This window comes from Oryctolagus cuniculus, chromosome 7, assembly GCF_964237555.1.
Source record: "Oryctolagus cuniculus chromosome 7, mOryCun1.1, whole genome shotgun sequence".
In the NCBI taxonomy this organism is placed as follows: domain Eukaryota; kingdom Metazoa; phylum Chordata; class Mammalia; order Lagomorpha; family Leporidae; genus Oryctolagus; species Oryctolagus cuniculus.
This window is the reverse complement of record NC_091438.1, coordinates 10,710,492-10,731,007: the sequence shown is the minus strand read 5'-3', so window position 1 is coordinate 10,731,007 and position 20,516 is coordinate 10,710,492. Positions and strand designations below refer to the sequence as shown.

The 20,516-nt window shown below is 51.2% G+C and overlaps 1 protein-coding gene and 1 non-coding gene across 3 annotated transcripts in view; both read right to left on the bottom strand.

Moving 5' to 3' along the window:
- Positions 1 to 20,516, bottom strand: part of PTPRN2 (protein tyrosine phosphatase receptor type N2) — a 1,115,035-nt gene that overhangs the window by 202,318 nt on the left and 892,201 nt on the right. The gene's annotated exons all lie outside the window — the stretch shown is intronic.
- LOC127493866 (small nucleolar RNA SNORD77) lies at positions 3,621 to 3,688 on the bottom strand. Its single transcript, XR_007924403.2, has one exon. It is a non-coding gene; the product is annotated as a small nucleolar RNA SNORD77 (small nucleolar RNA).

Sequence of the window (20,516 nt, the reverse complement as noted above, 5' to 3'; positions counted from 1 at the left end):
GGAGGCAGACGGTGGGCTTCTCAGGCTCCAAAACCTGAGCCAAGTCCTTATAAGTCTCTCCCTCTCTTGATTTGCCATCTGTCGTCAATTGATCTATAATCTATCCATCCGTTCATGTATTTATTATCTATCCATCAATTATCATCTGTCTATCCATCCACCCACTTATCATCATCTCTCATCTCCTACTGGTTCTGTTTGTCTAGAGAACTCTTGTGGGGCCAGCGCTGTGGCATAGCGGTTAAAGCCACCGCATGCAGTGCCAGCATCCCATATGGGTGCTGGTTCAAGTCCCGGCTGCTTCACTTCTGATCCAGCTCTCTGCTATGGCCTGGGAAAGCAGTGGAGGATGGTCCAAGTCCTCAGGCCCTTGCACCCACGTGGGAGACCCAGAGGAGGCTCCTGGCTCTTGGCTTTGGATTGGCACAGCTCCACCCATTGTGGCCAATTAGGGAGTGAACCAGAGGATGGAAGACCTCTCTCTCTCTCTCTCTCTCTCACCCTCACCCTCTCTCTCTCTGCCTCTCCTTCTCTCTCTGTGTAACTCTTTCAAATACATAAATAAATAAAATCTTAAAAAACAATCCAGAGAACCCTTGCTAATGCAGACAAGTAGGAGGTGGCTGACTTCATTCAATGAGATGACGGCAGTGAGGCTGGGGCAGTGGTGAGGAGGGAGGGAGGAGAGCAGAGTGGGGTGAGACAGAAGAGGGTCCAGGATGGTCAGAACGATTTCCGGGGCTTCCACATGCACGACTCTCTGGGTGGATGGAGATTCCAGGCTCCCGGAGAGGTGCCCCCAGGGACGCCCAGGAGGGGGTGTTGAGAAGTCTCCACAGCACAGGAGGCCCTAGTCCCTTTCTCTCTCCCCCATTCCTTTTCAGGAGAGAAAACAATATGCTTAAAGAGACCACACCTCTCTTTTCCAAGAGGATGTGAAGCTATAAGATAAGCATGGCCCTACATCCTTGGGGGTCAATTTTTTTGGGAAGATTTAGGGAAATTTGTTTTTATACCCCAACCAAAAAATGCCCATTTCAAGTAGTGGAATTCCAAGTTCAAATAAAACCTTAACCAGAGCAGGAAACAGAGCCTGGCAATTCTGGCTTCTTGTTCTGCAACTTGTGGGGATGGGCCGCATCCAATGCGAGGCACCAACCTCGGGTCACTGCCTGGGCCTCTGGATGGAGCAGTGCCACCACAGCCAAAGCACAGGATCCTGGACTCGAAGGCCTGCTAATCAAGAACACTCACCTTGCGTTTCACCTGCACCTGGCTTCAAAGTTCGCCTTATAAACCAAACAAGAATTCTGCAGTTTCTTTTAGGAACCTGGGGACCTGCCCTTTCCTCTTCTGGGAAGACAGGTTTGGGGAGCCCAGTGACAGGGCTGGAAGTGTTAAGAGGTCAAAGTTGAAAAGGACCCTGAGCTCCTGAGCTCCTCTCCCTGGCCCTGTGAGAGCAACACCTGCAACAGGTGCAGGAGGAAACAAAGGTTGGACCCTTTCTTCCTCCCTCTGCCAAGATTCACAACTGAGCTTTGCACAAGATCACTGTGGGACCCAGGCTAAGACTGCAGCCACCATAGTGTGTCACAGGGGGATCACTGTGGGATCCAGGCTAAGACTACAGCCACCATAGTGTGTCACAGGGGGATCACTGTGGGATCCAGGCTAAGACTGTGCAGCATTGCACAGCATGTCACAGGGGGATCACTGTGGGATCCAGGCTAAGACTGTGCAGCCACCACAGTTTGTCACAGGGGGATCACTGTGGGATCCAGGCTAAGACTGTGCAGCATTGCACAGCGTGTCACATGGGGATCACTGTGGGATCCAGGCTAAGACTATGCAGGCAGCATAGCATGACACAGGGGGATCACTGTGGGATCCAGGCTAAGGCTATACAGCATTTTTCAGTGTGTCACAGGGGGATCACTGTGGGATCCAGGCTAAGGCTGTGCAGGCAGCATAGCGTGACACAGGATGGATGGATGCATCCTCGGGAGGTTCTTCATACCGGGTGCCTGCGTCTCTGGCCTGCTTGGATGTGAGTGGTGGTGGGAGCCACACCTCGGGCTCAGAGCACTAGGATTCCCTCCAACACCTGGTCCCCAGCTGTACTCACTTTGCTACGCCCACCCTGGTGCATCCTGCAGTTCTGCAGGCTGCGACCATATAGGTGCACCCTGGAACCCTCATCTTCTGGTGAATGTCTGACGTGTCTTCTACATTCTTTCTCTTTCCCTCAGTGTCTGCTCCTCCATTTTCTGACTTCCTGCAAATTTTCCCGCTGCCACCACCAATTGTAACTGACTCTTAGGTAGCAGGGCAACTGGCGGTGCCACACAGGGCTCCCCACCTCTCTAGCCTTGGGTGAGGCACCAAGTCCCCTCTGTCCATCCTGCACAACCCCACTTGCAAGGGTCTCCTCTGGTATCTGCCCCTACCAGCTCAGTCCTCCTGGGCTCTTGTCCATTGCAATGCCTCCCTCCTGACAACAGGTGAGCCCACTGGGTTATGTGAAAAATAATTAAAAGCAGAGACAACTCAGCAGCAAATCTGTCTTCCTCCTCCACCCCCTTGATGACAAAGGCAGAAGATCTGAGACCACAGAACAACGGTGTGGCCAGGTGCAGTGGTGATCTGAACCCAAACACAGCACTTTGATGATACCATTTCTCCTCACGGTAATACACGGAGACCCGATTTGGTGGCTTAGGGCCTGGGATCTTCGCTGACAACAATCCCATTTTGGAAAGGATTTGCATCCTTGTTGGGCTCATAATTGGACAGCAGGCCTGGCCCATGTGTCGTGCTCTTCAGATTTGCCTTTGTCCTTATTTATTGTTTGCCTGATCTACCAGTCTCTGAATTATTCCGGGCTCCTACAGTAGGGTGAATTCTCTGTTCCCTTTGTTGCCATCAGTTTTGTCTCCTGTTGCTTGGAGCTCTGTCAACGCCCCATGATGAAGGCAGACGGCGCCTCTGTGCTGCCCCAGGCTGCCTTGAGACATTTCCTTTCCTATTTAGTTGAGCGTCAGCCTGAGCCACTCTCCCTTTCCTTTTATGTGTTACACACTATTTCCTCCTACGGTTGGAGACCAGCTGTCACTCTTTTCTTCCCTGGATTCATACTGTTGCCTCTTGCCTTCCCCCATTCAAGATATTTTCCAAGTTTTTCCCCCCAGATTGTAAGTCTGTCCATGTTAACTTTTTGAACACAACTACCTGCCGTGGCCACATCCATACGTCTCCACGTGTGGCTACTTTGAGGCTGTCCAGCGGAATCTCTTGCTGTCCTGTCTCAGTGGACCCCGCCACTAAATTTACATCCTATGCATCAAGACACCTGCAGCTACCTGTTCCCTTGGTGTGCCATGCTAATGTATGGTGTTACCAAAGCACTGCCCCCTACCCACAAAGCTCTTGCTAACCTCGTCAAGCTGTCCAGCTACTACTTTGCACTCAAGACCTGGCTCATATAGCAACTCCTCTGCCAAGCCCACCCTGAACTCCCCAGAAAGTCCACCAAGCCTCCTTCTTGCCGTTTCTGCACCACGTACAAGGCTCTGTGACAGCATGACTACACTGTACGACAACTGCTTGTTTTCCTTGTCCTGAGATACATGAAATAAACGATGGTTCTTTTCATGATTCAACCTGCTGAACAATGCAACCTTCATAGTATCAACTGCTTGTGTACAGAGTAGATGGCACTAGAACAGTATCTGGAATATAATACAGCCTCAGCACAAAAAATTACTGAAAAGAGAAAGAAATGAATTAATCAGGGCTGGCGCTGTGGCGTAGTGAGTTAAGCTGCCACCTGCAGTGCCGGCATCCCTTATGGACACTGGTTCGAGTCCTGGCTGCTCCACTTCCGATCCAGCTCTCTGCTATGGCCTGGGAAAGCAGTAGAAGATGGCCCAAGTCCTTGGGCCCCTGCACCCATGTTGGAGACCCAGAAGAAGCTCCTGGCTCCTGGCTTCGGATCGGCGCAGCTACAGCCGTTGCGGCCAAATGGGAGAGTGAACAAGTGGATGGAAGACCTCTCCTTCTCTCTCTCTCTCTCTTTCTCTACCTCTCCTTTCTCTTTGTAACTCTGACTTTCAAATAAATTAATAAATCTTTTTTTTAAAAGAAACGAATTAATAAGGCATACCTTGGGAAAAGGGCCATGTTCCTCCTCTTTGCATCTCATGCACCTAGTATATAACAGACATATAGTAAGTAGCTCCACCAATGTTTGTTCCAGGAACACACAACTCAGTGTTTAAAAAAGGATCTATAGACAACTTCAGTGCCATGCCTACTGTAATGAGAGTGGTATGTCTTTATAGTAAATTTTAGCTCTGTGGATCTGTTCTAGAGCAAAAGAAGTAGGCAAAGAAACAATTTCAACATCTAGCCTCGGAGATGTACAAATATTTTAACAACATCCCAGTGACTAAATGGTGATTCAGCCAAGATTCCCTGCATAACTAATACTCTATTCTTAACTCCGTTCCCATCTCACTAAAATCTGACAAGGCTCACTTTGATCTGGAAGAAAGCCATGTTCATGGGCTTGGACATGATACCACAAGGCTAGTATGATGTCCTAGATGTGTAAGGGCCCTGGTGGTCCCAGTCCAGCCCCACCCAAGGCGTGGATGAAGAACTGGGGACCCATGGGTCAGCTGCTTGCAGGCAAGCCTTCTCGAGGGCCTGGGCTTTTGACTTCCAACCCACTACTTGTCCCCAGACTGGCCTCTCACTGGGTGGATGCTGGCGTGCCAGCCAGCCAAGTTGCTAAAGAGCAGCCACTCACTACTGCTACCATGAAGGAGTTACCCCCCAGATGAGCTGTAGCCTCGATGCTGATGGCGCAGTGCGAGGCTGTGAGTGGTACATCTGGTGGCTCCAGAGCCTTGCCATGGCCATGGTCCTCTGGGTAATGAGGACCCTGCCTCCAACAACTCTGAGTGCCGTGTGCCTGAATCACTCTGGAACTGGCTCTAAGAGGCATGGTCCTAACACTCACTTATATTCAAAATAACCCCTTACTGCTTTGCTCCCTGTGGCCCTCCAAGTCCAAGTTTGGTGCCCAACTCACAGCGGGGTTGGCTATCTGGAGTAAATAGGCTTGGTCAGGCAACCTGACCAAATGTAGCCAATTTTTCCATTATTGGACTAAACCTGTGAGTCATTTTGATAGCAACAATCCCATTCATTGTGCCTGTGCTCAGTCAGGTGTCATTGAGGCATCACAGAGTGGCCCTGGGAGGATTTGATTTCCCTGGTGACCACCGTCTTCTCTGGGCTCACACTCAACTGAGTACAGATGCCTACGGAATGTGGAGTGCATGTGAATTGGTTTTGAAAAAAAAAAAAAGGTTTTGAATCTGTACCTTAGCAATGATTAGGGAGTTCAACATTGCGTGTTTTAGAAGAATCATCCGGGGCTAAAAATAAGGAGAAATCTATTATAAAAAAATACGACAGGATCTGATGACATCAGAACACTTTAAATTTCAGGATACCACTTAACTTCTGCGCTGGATTCTAAGCTCTTCAGGACAAGTGTATTTGTTTCTGTGTGCACAGTCTCAGTGCTCTTTCCTCCTGGAGGATGTACAGCAGCATTGGGAATGGATGGATCGCTCTGTTCATGTGTTCACCTGACCAGCAGCTGCTGAGTGCCTTGTTGGTAAACTTGGATCACAGCGACCTGGGAGGGACTTGGATCTACCACGAGGCTGTCTCAGGGAGGGAGCTACTCTGTGTTCCTTTAGGCAGCTGAGACAGCTTGTGACTTACAGTATGGGCCTCAGAAGGGAGAGGATCAGAGATAGCCCTGCAATGGGCCCCATCTGTAAATACCTCCCCTTGAGTCCTGGGCCCTGGGAGTGGAACGGGGCTGGAACTTCGCCAGTGTCCTCATTCTGCCCAGGATGGGCTGGCATCTGCTGTCCCAGTGTACCTCCTGGTAGACACGTGTCTCTGCTTGGTAATGAAATACACGACAATGCTGCCCTTGTCGAATCCCACACTTTCCCTTTTCCTCCCACCGTTCAGGCAAGACAGTCCTTAGCTGGGAGACCTGTGTGTTCCAGGCTTAACTGTGGGCAGGACTCAGGGTGTAACTCCAACTTTGCACTTTTAGAAGGCATTATGGGTTGAACTGTGTCCCCTGCGTCCATATATTAAAGCTATGACCACCTATGTGCCTGTATTGGAGACAGGGCCTTCAACAGGCAGTTAAGGTTACATGAGATCATAAGGCTTGGGGCCTGATCCAGTAGGATTCCTGAGTGTCCTTATAATAAAAGTGAGGGACTCCAAGGATGGACACACAAGGGGAAGAATGTATGAAGACACAGCAAGAAGACAGTTGTCCCCAAATCAAGGAGAGAGGCCTCTGGAGGAACCAGCCCTGCCAACACCCTGACCCTGGACTTCCAGCCTGGAGAGACGTGAAATGTGCACTTCCTCTGTTTAATGCACCTAGTGTGCATGCACAGCCCAAGCTGACGCACACCGAGAGTGGGGGCAGGGGACGGCTTTGGGAACACAGACAGTGTCCATCTTTGTGTGGGATGACACTCAGCTTCTTCCTCCAGGCCCCTCCAGGGCGTGCCATTTGCCTTCTATTTATTTACTTTTGTGTGCACACTGCGCTGTGCTTCTACTCTTTGCATTCTTCCCCTCCTTTCTCAAAAACACAACACAGGACAAAACGATGCCCGTGCCAGACTGGACGCGCACTGCTTTTGGAGTCAAGGGCTAACAGTTTCCCTCTACAAATGAGGCGCTCCTCTCTGTCCTGGCGAGATGGGGAAATGACATTTTTAAAGGGTAGAATAAATTTGCTCCTGCGTCTGCTGCCCTTTGCAGAGGCTTCGTGAGGGCTCCCAGGGCAACGCATCTTCTGGATGAGGAGACGCCGTGGCGGGGATCACACCGGGCGTCTTGGATAAACATAAGTGAACTAAGTCCTTGGTTCCAGCTGGATTTATTTCACACACTCATTTACAAAGTTAATTTGACAAGTATTTCACGGAGCCTTAGCACACATTCTAAGTCGCGCGCTGATTTTATCTTGGCGTCTCGTCCCTTCAGCGGGTGCGCTGGCAGAGGTCTCCCGTGTGGAAGGCCCCGAGTGGTCCTCAGGTAAGGCCAAGCACATAGCTGGCCCCTAGGAGTGCTTCTTTGCCCAAATGACTTGGTGGCTTTGTTCGCTTTACCCTAGACCCACGCCAGCATGCTCCAGGGGCCTACGGAGCTCTTAAACTTGGACTACACACGTGTCATGTGTGAACCTGCACCCATGGGAGCCCAGTGGGCCTTGACTAGCAAGCAGCCTCATCTCTTGGGGAACCAGGTCTTTGTGTCCTGGCTGAGAGCTCTAGGGGACAGCTGATCTTCCCTTAAGCAAAAATACCACCAGAAATCTACAAGGTCTTCTGAGCTCAGTGGGTGGGGGGAGTGAGGTGTTCCTGTTCTTATTCCCTTGTCCTGAGTTCAAGCTTGGGAGTATTCTCCTACAGGAAGGAGTCTGTCTCCCCCACCTCCACCCCACCCCATACCCCCCAGGTGGATGGGTGTGGCAAGCATTAGTCTTCAGGTACATTGGAGTAGTGCTGTGTCCTGGCTGGAGAGCTGCCCACAATCTCCAGGGCAAAAACACATGTGAGTCCCACATAGCTTCCTAGAACAGCACCTGACTACTGAGTGAGGACACTGTGTGTTCACCTGGAGGCGGGTGGGGTTAGCCTGGGCCACTTGCAGTCCAGGGCGCCAGGAGCTCGTGTGCTTTCACAGGCAAGAGAAGAGAAGGTCTCCCTCTTCTTTCTCCGGGTGTTGCTCATCGGGGAGTCAACATCTCAACCACTCTGCCCCATTTATCACCGTGTACCCCCAAAAGGCCCCGCTCTTCTTAAGATTGCCATTGCTTAAAAACTGTATTATCGGCCGGTGCCGCGGCTCACTAGGCTAATCCTCCGCCTAGCGGCGCCGGCACACTGAGTTCTAGTCCCGGTCGGGGTGCCAGATTCTGTCCTGGTTGCCCCTCTTCCAGGCCAGCTCTCTGCTGTGGCCAGGGAAGTGCAGTGGAGGATGGCCCAAGTGCTTGGGCCCTGCACCCCATGGGAGACCAGGAGAAGTACCTGGCTCCTGCTATCGGATCAGCACGGTGTGCCGGCCCCAGCGGCCATTGGAGGGTGAACCAACGGCAAAGGAAGACCTTTCTCTCTCTCTGTCTCTCTCTCTCACTGTCCACTCTGCCTGTCCAAAACAAAACAAAACAAAAAAAAAAACAACAAAAAAAACCAACTGTATTGCATCATGAAAGTTTTCATTTTTGCATGATCTTATAAACTCTCTTGGTACTATATTTTTTTAAAAAATGGCTATTAGAGTAAGCATCTCACGGCCCACTAACTGAGGATCAACTGGGACCTATGACCTATGACCCTTAGACAGCACTACTTCCTGCTCCAGGAAGGCTGATACTTCAATGTCCAGTGCACTGAATTCTACAGGTCTTCTCACGGGAAAGGAAACATGGTAGGCAGGGAACGGGGCTAAGAGTTGGGTATTCGCATGAAGTTGGTCAGCAGAACAGCGGGGGTAGGAGGACAGATTTGGAACCAGGGATTCATGAACATAATCTGATTCTTAGGAAGTTCTCGCAGCCTCCAAGGGCTGGCAGCTCCTTTGCTCTCTGTCAAAACACAAGCCTGAGGGAGGCAGGCTCTCAGCATTGGTTGGTCTTGGGTTGTTCCTGGAGAAACCAACATTGGGTTGCTTGGAAGCCGACCAAGGTCATGCTTAGGACATCTACTTTTTAATATTAAAGATAATTTGATATTTAATGTTTCAGGCATCAGAGTCATTGTCATCAGAACTCTTTGCTGTTCCTAGACATACGTTTCATGACTATGCATATTATTTTTAATTATATGAAGGGGTCAACACAGGTTAGCATGGGGCTGTTCAACCAGTAGGCTGCGCTTCCTGCACACTTTGGGTTTGGAGGAACAGAGGAAGGGATTGGCAAGGGAGCTCCTCAGATCTCTGTGATTTCAGGATTGAATTCCGCATGGGGTTATTTTTACAGGCTCCTCCAATTTATACAGGATCCGTATTCTAGAAAGCTTTGAGCACTTCTCACATAAGTTTTCATGTCTTGTTTCCAAATCCCTGCGAGACAGGGAGACAGGTATTGTGTCCTAAACTATTTCAGAGATGAAGAGCCGAAACCTAAGGAGCCCAGCGACTTTACCGGGAGTCACGCGGCTAATCTGTGATGTTCCCGAGATCAAAGCTGACTCTGGGGCTCCTGGTCTGTCTGAAAGTCCGGGCTTTGAATCGCCCAAATAACAGCAGCTAGACACACACGTAAAAGCAGAGGGTGTGATGTTGGCTGGGGCCGCCTCAGGGAAGCTGATAAGATGCATACAATTTGCATCAGCGGACCCCCAACCTCCTCTTCCTGATCCTGCTCTTACCTCCTGGCACCTGCCTCCAGAGCTCTGCAGCACTTGGACACCAATCGGCTGCGAGTTCATTGTTCCTGAGAGAGCTCCCCCCCAACCACCCCCTCCCCCCGACCCTGGGAGTGCCTGCATTTGACTCTGATTTCATTAGGGGAGGAAAAGACAGCCTCCTGTAAGAAACCACAAAGCACCAGCAAGAAACTGGGGCGCAGAGCCTCCCAAGGGGCCGGCGCCGTGCGCAGTGGGTTAATCCCCCACCTGCAGTGCCGGCATCCCATATGAGTGCGGGGAACGCAGTGGAAGATGGCCTGGGTGCTTGGGCCCTGCACCCACATGGGAGACCAGGAGGAAGCACCTGGCTCCTGGCTTCGGATCGGTACAGCTCCAGCTGTTGCGGCCAACTGGGGAGTGAACCCGTGGAAGGAAGACCTCTCTCTCTGTCTCTCCTTCTCATTGTCTGCAACTCTACCTCTCAACTAAATAAATAAAATCTTAAAAAAAGAGCCTTCCTGAGTTCTGACAGTCCATCTTTTCTCTCTGCATAATAGCACAAGCTATTGAGAGGGTTGAAGAATCCCACTCTGATGGGCTGCCTTGGCCTCCTGTTTATTGCAAACATTGAAATAACCTCTGTGCCACAGGTCTGTGCAGTCCCGAGACTCAAGTTCTGAAGGGTTCATAAACAGATCAGTTTTCAGATTATAATTAGCGCCCCCAGTCTTTGGAAATTCCCCTCAGCACAGTCAAGAGGCCAAAACACTATTTGAAAACCCATGTGTCATCTTGTTCTCTCTGCACGGGAGGTTAGAACAAAATATTTGCTTTGTAAGAGAAGAAGAAAATAACCCAAAACACACATCAGCTCAGAAGCTACTGAAAATGAGCCACACAGAAACTTAGAGGAGGAAGCACGTGTGGTTAGCGAACTGCTGTTGCTGGATCTCTACTGGTTTCCAACTCAGAACCCGAGCAGGGTAGTCTACGGCTTCCTCGCTGTGGGCATCGCAGTATCAGACTGGCCATCCTGGAGCCATCTGAAAAACAGCTTTGGTTTCAACACCTTTGCTCTGGCTTGGTTTTCTCACTATAAAAATGACTAGTTAGGGGCCGGTGTTGTGGCATAGCAGGTTAAGCCTCCGCCTGTGATGCTGGCAGCCCATATGGGTGTTGGCTGGAGACCTGGCTGCTCCACTTCGGATCCAGCTCCCTGCTAATGAGCCTGGGAAAGCAATGGAAGATGGTCCGAGTGCTTAGGTCACCACACCCAGGTGGGAGACCCGGAGGAAGCTTCTGGAAGTTCCTGGCTTCAGCCTGGCCATTTGGGGAGTGAACCAGCAGATGGAAAATCAATCTCTCTCTCTCTCTCTCTCTCTCTCTCTCTCTCTCTCTGCCTCTCCTCCTCTTTCTGTAACTCTGCCTTTCCAATAAATAATAAATAAACCTTAAAAAAAGCTAAGCTCATTTATAAAAAGCGAGTAGTCAATCAGTAACGAACACTGATGTGAATGCAGCCTCAAGAAGTGAAATCACTACATCCACTACACCCACAAGAAGGGCTGGCTGTTTCTGGCCCACATCAAACGCAAGACTGAGAACAGGTGAGGGAAGACACCGCCCCTGCATCTCTCCTCCACCGCTGCCCCAGCTTCGCAAGGCTCGGGCGGAAGCTATCCCCGCTGGCCCCTCCTCCCTGCCACGTGGCTAACATTGCTCCGCTTGTCTAGAACGGTTCCTCTCCATCAAACCCACTCCAAGGGTCACCGCCCTCTGAAGCCTTCCTGATTCTCGCCCCTGGTGCTCTCTTCCTCCCCTCTCTTTGGACGACTCATGTTCTGAGCAGGGATGGGCAAGACCCAGCCCGTGACCCAACATAATTAAAGACTCTCCTCTCTGGGTGGGTCAGTTTCATTGGTTAGACATGGAATCCCGGCAGGAATACTTCCAAGCTCTGAGGGAGGAGGCAGGACATCTGTTTGAGCAAATTATGATCCCTGTGGCCCATGGGAAGACGGACACTGTAGACAACCCACCCACCTCTGACGTCTTCTGGGCCTTCCTAGCACTTTCTCAGCATTGTCCCCAGAGTTCTCAACATTGAAACCTCCAATCACAGTTCCTTATCTGCTTGTCTTTCCTCTTGACCTGGGTTCCCCGAGGGCAGAGTGCAGTCTGAGTTACCTCCTCCATCAGATTGTAGAAGTTGAGCAAACAACAAGTTGATATGTGCCATCAGATATGGTGCACACCCCCATCCATATTCCCCAGTCTGGCTGACACTCTTTCTGCAGTGGGTGTTCTGGCACTGGGTTGGCAAATATTTAAATAATTAAGTACATTTCCTCCCTAGACGTCTTTCTCCAAGCTGGTGGGCTGCACTCAATGCTTCTGAGTAAGGTTTTGTTTGTACCTATAACCAGCTTGAAAATATTAAAATATTAACTGATTTGAACCATGGAAAGGGCATTTTTTTTACTTATTTGACAGGTAGAATTAGACGGTGAGAGAGAGAGAGAGAGAGAGAGAGAGAGAGAAAGGTCTTCCTTCTGTTGGTTCACCCCCCAAATGGCTGCTACAGCCAGCGCTGCGCTGATCTGAAGCCAGGAGCCAGGTGCTTCTCCTGGTCTCCCATGGGGTGCAGGGCCCAAGTACTTGGGCCATCCTCCACTGCACTCCGCCACAGCAGAGAGCTGGCCTGGAAGAGGAGCAACCGGGACTAGAACCCAGCGCCCATATGGGATGCTGGCGCCGCAGGATTAGCCAAGTGAGCCATGGCGCCGGCCCCATGTTTTTGCATATGTAGACGAAGAACACAGTTTGCTGGGGCCTCTGCTACAGGACTGCACTTGTACACAGCTGCCTTGAGAGTTTCTAAAAGGGGAGGAAGAAACCACATTTGCTCAGGTGTAATTAGGACAGAAAGTTTTCCATGTAAATAGCGAGGGTGTCCACGCTTCTAGGAGTTTGAGGGGCACGCAAAGACCACTGCACTAGATGAGTAGACTTCTGCGTCCGTCTCCCAGGAATGGGCCTCTAGACTTGTTCATTAATGGGGTAAGTGATGAACAAGGACGGCAGGGCAGATGGAGATGCCATGGAAATTCACAGTCGGTGTTTGACATCGCGCGACATCATGCATTTCCCTGAGGGTGAGAGTCCTCACACTCATCCACAGTCCGGGGTGAAGGAGCCCAGACCCAAATCTCCCTGCACCAACCTCTGTCTCAGGATGTGAGCCTGCCATCTGCTGACGTTCTGCGTCTGAATTCAAACTTCTCAAAAAATCCTCTCCCACTACATGTGGGAGGGGGAACGGAGAGAGAGAGAGAGAGAGAGAGAGAGAGAGAGAGAGAGATCCCTACTCACTGGTTTACTGTCCAAGTGCCCTCCATAGCTGGGGCTGGGCTGGACCTAGGCCAGGAGCCTGGAACTCAGTCCATGTCTCCCAAGTGAATGGCAGGGACCCACGCACTTGCGCCCTCGCCTCTGATTCTCAGGGTGTGCATTCGCAGGAAACAGGTGTGAGGAGGGGCGCTGGAAATCAAATGCCCACCCTACACCAAATGCCCAACCCCTCTTGATCTCTTAGCAGCTAACTTGACAATGTGGTCAGGTAGACAGAATCTAAGTGATAGGATACCAGTTGGAAGCTAGTTTCTTCTTATTAACGCCTTTATTTACAATCCCATGTTTTGACGTTTAATACTCAGAAGTAGCCAAGGAAAATGGCTATTCTCTCCTCAATTAAACGTATCTTAAAAGGACTCAGAATTGCACTAACGTGCTTTAATCGATCTGACCAGATGCTCCATGCTAAGGCTCGATTGCATTAGCCGTGGTAGAGTGAGCTTTTCAATGAAGTGACCACTCAATTAGCCTGAGCAGCTCCACCCACCTGACTTCTGATGGGGCATTCTAGAGACCCAGGCCAGGGGTCTCCTGAGGCCAGGGAGAGGGGAGACGGCCCCAGAAACCAACTCTCAGCCTTTGCCGGAGATTTAAAGCTGTTGGCCAAGAGGGCTTGAATGTCTGCTACCTTTAAAAACAAGGCTTGGTTGCGGGGTTGGGCCTACCCTGGGTCCTCCCAACAAAATAGTGTCTCTGAGCCAGGAATAACACAATGTGCTCACAACTGGACTGGCCATGATGAGCCAGAGGGCTGCCGGATGCATGGGCTACACTGATAGCCGGAGTGAGGATTAGGCTTCCAGTCTACCGGTGACATTGGTGAGGGACGGTCTGAATTATTCTGTTGTTGGTATTCATCCTGCTTTTCCTGAGTTGAGATAAAACGTTTGCTTGGTGAGATACATATTCCCTGGGTGACTGTGTAAGGTGGCAGCTAGCAAGGATGCTAACGATGCAACTCAAGTCCTCACACCAAGGCCTTGTGTGTCTGCTCACGGACACTGAGCTAGTTCATCAGTAGAACAAGTTAGGCATCCACTCCAAGCCCAGAAGAGCAGATATTTCACGCTGTCTGGATCATTTTATGTTTTCTATCCAACAGTTATTCATTGAACAGCTACTATGTGTTAGGTGATAGGGATTCAAGGAGTCCAATGTATAACCGGAGCATAAACAAGTGGACATGAGACGGCTCAAACAGCGTGTGGGGCAGACGCCCTGGCACAGGGTGAGGTGCAATGTCTTGTCCAGACGGTGCAAACTTAAGAGCATTCTAAGATGCCGAATTAGATTCAGACTTTAAAATTCAAATAGATGGAAGGTATTGGAAAGCCCATCTAAATGTAACAGGGATGGGGACCCCAATTTAGTGCCTGTTTCAGTAGAACAGAGCCTCTATTCTTAGCACTCGGTCTATTATGTGGAGTCTATTATGACAAAAATGGAATCCACTCTGGAAATAATAAATGGTTCTTTTGTGGACATGCTCAGGATTCCATTTTAATATTAAAAATTAAAAATAATCCTTTATTTAAAACATAAATAGAATTATAATACAGTAGCCAGCTATCACCTCGAGTTAAGATATGAGATTGGATCTGCTTTTGAATTTAAGAAAGTAATAAAAGTCTGCTCTTTTCACATTTAAATGTGTGAAGTGCTTTAGTGCCATTGGAACACACATATACATAGAAGAGGAAAGATGGGAAAACGCTCCTAAGAACAGGTAGCCTGCCTGGCTTATTTCGAGGCAAGCTAAGAGAAAGCAAACCACTTCCATTGTCCTTGTCGCTCAGATTCTTCCAGGCACAACAAATGGAAAAGCAAAGCAAAATGGATGCAGGGAACATAAACGGAATGATTAGGACTTCTCCCTAGTGTGCGGGTGCTAGATTGAGTCTGCTCCCCAGAATTTCTGAGGGGCCTTGAGGATCGGGCCTCTGGGAGCCAAGCCTTAGCTGACAGCCCTCCCCTCCCACCTGTCTCCAGGCAGGGCAGGTCCCCACCCCCGCCACACCACCCTGTGGGACTCCACGAATCTATCTGGGAGGTGCCTGGCACTGCAGCTGAGGGGGCGTGCGCTGGACACCAAGGCTCAGCCCGAGTCAGAGCGGACTGAGACCCAGAGACTGACACAGTACCCCGAGTTAACCAGCCCAAGCACCTCATGGAAAAAGAAACTGGGACGGTGAGACGTGAAGGCTTCCGCAGAGCCCGGAGCTCCCAACCCCTGGCCAAGCTCTTTCTAGTTATGCCCCTGCCCAACCCAGGTTGTCATGGCTTAGCCCAGGCATCAGCCGCCACGCTTTTGAGCCGAGCCTTTTCCTCTCTCTGCACAGCCGTGCTGACCGCTGGAGCGATGCTCCGGTGAGTGGGGAGCAGACCTGCAGTCCGGCAGGGGCTCCTCTTCTTACCCCATCAACACACAGGTTGGTGGACAGGAGAAGGGGAGGGGGCTAACGTCAGGTAGGCAGGTGCCTCTCACCTTGCTCTTAGTGGGGAGGCACTGACAATGGTTATACTAGGGAAGCCACTGCCTCTGCCCACAGGACCTTCCCAGAGAAGTGTGGGAGCCCTTGGGGGTGGGGGAAACCTTTTGCTTGGAAATAGAGTTTCTTGGGCTGGCGCCGCAGCTCACTAGGCTAATCCTCCGCCTTGCGGCGCCGGCACACCGGGTTCTAGTCCTGGTTGGGGCGCCAGATTCTGTCCTGGTTGCCCCTCTTCCAGGCCAGCTCTCTGCTGTGGTCCAGGAAGGCAGTGGAGGATGGCCCAAGTGCTTGGGCCCTGCACCCCATGGGAGACCAGGAGAAGTACCTGGCTCCTGGCTTCGGATCAGCGCGGTGTGCCGGCCACAGCGGCCATTGGAGGGTGAACCAACGGCAAAGGAAGACCTTTCTCTCTCACTGTCCACTCTGCCTGTCAAAAAAAAAAATAGAGTTTTTTTTTAAGATTTATTTATTTATTTGAAAGTCAGAGTTACACAGAGAGAGGAGAGGCAGAGAGAAAGATTGTCCATTCGCTGGTTCACTCCCTAATTGGCTGCAATGGCCGGAGCTGCACTGATCTGAAGCCAGGAGTTAGGAGCTTATTCCGGGTCTCCCAAGTGGGTATAGGGGCCCGAGGACTTGGGCCATCTTCTACTGCTTTCCCAGGTCACAGCAGGGAGCTGGATTAGAAGTGGAGCAACTGGGACTAGAACCAGCGCCTATATGGGATGCTGGCGCTTCAGGCCAGGGCTTTAACCCGCTAGGCCGCAGCGCCAGCCCCGGAAATAGAGTTTCATATCTACTCATTGGTGTGGGTGGTGGGTGGCTGGAAACTCCCATTTCTGGGGCGAGGGGCTCAGGAGACCAGCAGGCCCTGTTGGGGGTGTGGCAGAGTGAGAGGATGAGGCAAACAGGAGTCACACAGAGCCAGACACATCCAAGCCAGCTACGGCTGCCCAGGGGGATTCTGGTCATGGTGTCAAGGTTCCCCAGCTTTGTTCTTGTAAACTAACACAGCGACATCAGGGGGTGGAATACTGAGTTTCCACAACGCTCAGGGACCAGGCTCCCCAGTGGGCCATGACAATGAGGGAGAGGCTAAAGGAGAGGTCAGTGGGAGACCTGGACCCTGCACCCCTCCCATTGGAGCATAGTCCATTGAATTTGCCATTTATTGGAATGTTTCTGATTTCTTCCAAAAATGGGTTTTGGAAGCCAAAAAAAAGAAGTTTCAGGTATCCAACTCCTCTGGCTTTCAATTCCTGTTCTCCCTCCTGGCTCCGTGGTCACGTCCCTAAGGAACTGTTCGGAGGGAAACACTTACATGTACCAGGTTCCCGACACCCTCCGTCTGGCTGGAAGCAGCTAGGACTGGGCCTCAGGCAACCTGAGATGTTTCCATGAAGATGCAGGAGTAGCTGCTGTCCAGGGTGAGGCTGACTCAGGGGATAGAGGCAAGGGGCTCCCCATCAGGTCATGGAATGTTCTGGGCCACCTCTTACGTCTTAACTGGAAAGGGTTACTGGACCATAGGCTCCTGCTAAAGAAATCAGTCTCCAATAAGCACCCAGCCCCCCTCTGGGCAGAATCTTCCAGATGCTGAGGCTTGGAGCCGCCGTGCAGCACTGATTATGAGGTGCCAAGTGGAGAAGGCGTTCCAAATGCCCATTAATGGGCTGGGGGGCCTTCGTGCAGTAGCAATACCAAGGAATTGATTTCTTTCTCAGTTACAAATTGCAAATGGAGACATCCTGACATGCAAAGGGAAGCCCAGGGATAGGGTGCACTGGGCAATCTCCAGACTAAAGAGATGGGCTAAATTCCAGTTTGTGTGAGCTGGTCAAGGTGAGCACGGGGTCAGGGAGGGAGAGTGGGCAAAAAGAAAAAAATCCATACCGTGAATACCCGGACTGTGGCAGCAGGGTTTATTTTTGAATGAAAGCACTGTGCATTTAAATTAAATGTCAGATATAATTTAGCATCCAGGCATCAAGAAGCTGAGGGTGTGCATAGCAAACCGACAGCTCTTCTGAGTGGTTAATTGCTGCACCCGCCCCAGCGCCCCGTAGAAAGATCTCGCTCAGGAGGTGAGTCCTCCATCTACCTTCACGGGAGGGTCTTTATAAAGGTGAACCCAAAGGCGGCAGGTAGAACACACAAGAGCATTGTTTAGAAGGCATCGTCTCTCTTCTCTCCTCCGAATGACTGTTTAATTGAGGTTACTCCACACTGGGCTGCCCGTGATGGAAGCCAGCCCGCACCTGGAGAACTTAATCAAGGCTGATGGTGCGGCCTGCTCAGAATCCCAGCAGCCCGGCATCCTTTGTTTCCAATATTAACCAAGGCAGAAGGGATTATGTCCTGGGGGATGAAACACACATCTAAGGTATTCCTGTTCTAAAGAAGAAAGGAGAGAGAAACAGAGAGGAGGAGGAGGAGGTGGAAGCGGGGGGAGGCCAGAGGGGAGTGGCAAGTGCACTTCTGTGCTTCCCAGTGTGGACGGGTGCGGCATCCGACAGGATTTTGCAGCCATGTGGGACTCAAAATCGCACGGGAAAACCTGGCCCTGTGAGATTTCCCATGCGATTTTCCAACCGCAGAGGCTTAGAGGTGTTCAGATAAACACCAGCGTTCAGGCCACAAACTATTGGATGCTCATCCCCAAGAACTGGCATCTTCAGATCCTTGGCCTCATTCAAGGGACTTCCCAAGCCCCGCCCTACCCACTCCTCCAGCACTTCGTGGTGGGCACGGCTGGGCTGTTTGCAGGGCAGACCCACAGGGGCCGGTCCAACCAGAGAGGGTGGCTGTCACCAGCGGTGGGGGCTGCTGGTGGAGGGATACCCCAGGAGCCATTCTGCATAGTGGCGATTCATCAGACTCTCACCTTACCTTCCTTCTGGGCACAGCCCGTCTCCTATCCCCTCTACAAATCCCAGGGAGGCCGGACATTGGGATGGGTCTGCAGCTCATGTCCCCAGCATCACAATTCTCCCACCCCAGCCGTCTTTCCCAGAATAGGGCTCACCTGGAGCAGAGCCAGGGGACCTTGGTTCATGGTAGTAACTGTCCCTTTCCCTCTGGTCTAGACTCCTGCCTGCCCTGAGCTCTGTTTCCTGTCTAAGCACACCCTGTTTCTCAGTTGGCTTCCTCACCCAGACTTCCAGTTCCTGTCTTACCAAGTCCCACCTCTCCCTGATTGCAGACCCCACCCCCCAACCTAATCCACATCCCTCATGTGGGCACAGAGACCACTCTTCTTGTTCCTGGTTCTCTTCCCCATCTCTGGCTTCTTCCTCTCCCACCTCGAGCTCCTACTGGGGCACACTGCTCCAGTGTCTTTCAACAAAAGGACAACTCTGCAAGGCCACAGCCCGTTGACACGCGGAATAAGCGATCAGAGATGAGACAGCTCTTTCTCAGAGACGGCGAGGGCAGCCAAACACAAGGAGTGGCCTGTGCTGATAGGCTCTGCAGATGGGGTGGCCACGGCCATCACTCAGAAGCAGCGGCACCTTGATCCAGGCCCTGCTGATAAACAGCTCGCGGCATCTATCCATCACAGACAGAAGTCCCCACAATCGATAGAGGTGGCTGAGGGCGCTGGTGACAAAGATGGCCACCTGGACGGATGGCCCGGCCACGGTATGGCTCTGTTCTCAGTCAGGCACAACCTAACTGGGAGGAAGCGCAACCGCCAAGTGTGCCAGCTCCCCTGTCCAGCTCTGCACAGGCGCACGCTTTGTCCTTGTTCCGTCCAGTGGATGAGGACAATAAAGCTTCCCTAAACCATTTCTTTGGTCAAATCCTAAACTACCTCCCTCCCCACTCCTCTGTGGAATTCAGCATCCGTGCCCACTCCACGGCTGGGCCCGTGTCCATCAGAACAGCTCCCAAAGTGCTGTCACATGAATTGTAAGGATCGTCTTCAACTTAGGACACAGGTGTTGTCCAAAAAGCTGACATGCCAAACGGGCCCCTGCAGATAACAGGCACTGCAGAGTGTTTTCAAAAGATCCCTGCTCAGGGATATTACAACTTACAAATAGAAAATGCAGCTTAATGCATATTAATTTATTTTGCAGCCACTATATTTTTTTCCTTTGCACCTCTGGAATACTACTCTAGATTTTTTTAAAAAATCAACTATAAATACGATCAGTGCACTGACCATGCTGCCGTTCCGACCACAGTCTGGCCCACAGCCCGGTTCCCTTGCCCTTATTGGTCCCACAGCCTAGAGCCCCAGGTGCTGTTGTCTAGACCCTCAGTTGATTGTGCACCACTGTTGCTGCCTCAGTGCCGCCTCTCTGGAAACATCCATGAGTCTGGTCTGAGCCTGGTTCTCTCGCTTGTGTGGATTCCTCACCATCAACTCCTACCCCAGCTCTTTCTGAGTCGTGCTTGCACACACGACACTCTGCAGCCTCGTCACCACTCCTGCTCTGCCTCCATGTTCGTTTTTACCCTTTCCTTGTTAGAAATTCTAGATCAACACGCAATACTTGTATATTCTGTGGGGGTATATATGGCATAAACCGATCCAACCAGGCAACAAACTTTTCCATTTCTTCCCTTTCTCCTTGTGTTTGGAGCCTTCCGGCTCCCTTCTTCCTCACTGGTTTTCTATAAAACTAGAATTAAACCCACTTGGAGAAGTGACTTTGGCTGGTGACCATGACTGGAATCAGTACATTGCAACCACACCGTCCACGTTAGCTAAATGTTCCACTCCAGAAGCACTACCCCTTCTCCTCTCAGGCCTGACCCTGGCTGGCCACATCCTTAGAACAGCCCTATTTTTCCAGTCCACTGATGTCTGCTGTGTCTGACAGTGGGTACTGGTGAGAGGTCAGGAGATTCAGGGCCCGACCCAGGATCTGAGACCGCCCAGGAGGGAGTTTTTAGTAAACCCCAAGAGGTAAGGAATGAGGATGAAAAGAAAGGTCTGTTTCAGGCTTGTGTCCTCCAAGCACACGGACAGCTTCGCATGACGATGACCTTTTCCAGGGGACATCTGTGGAGTGCGAGTCCTGAGCAAGCATTGGGAAGGCAGGACCCAGAGCCCAGGTACGTCTGGGAAACGCTGCGGCTCTCTCCTCGGACTCGTGTGTCAGGATGCTAAGACCACTTGGAGTTCCATCGC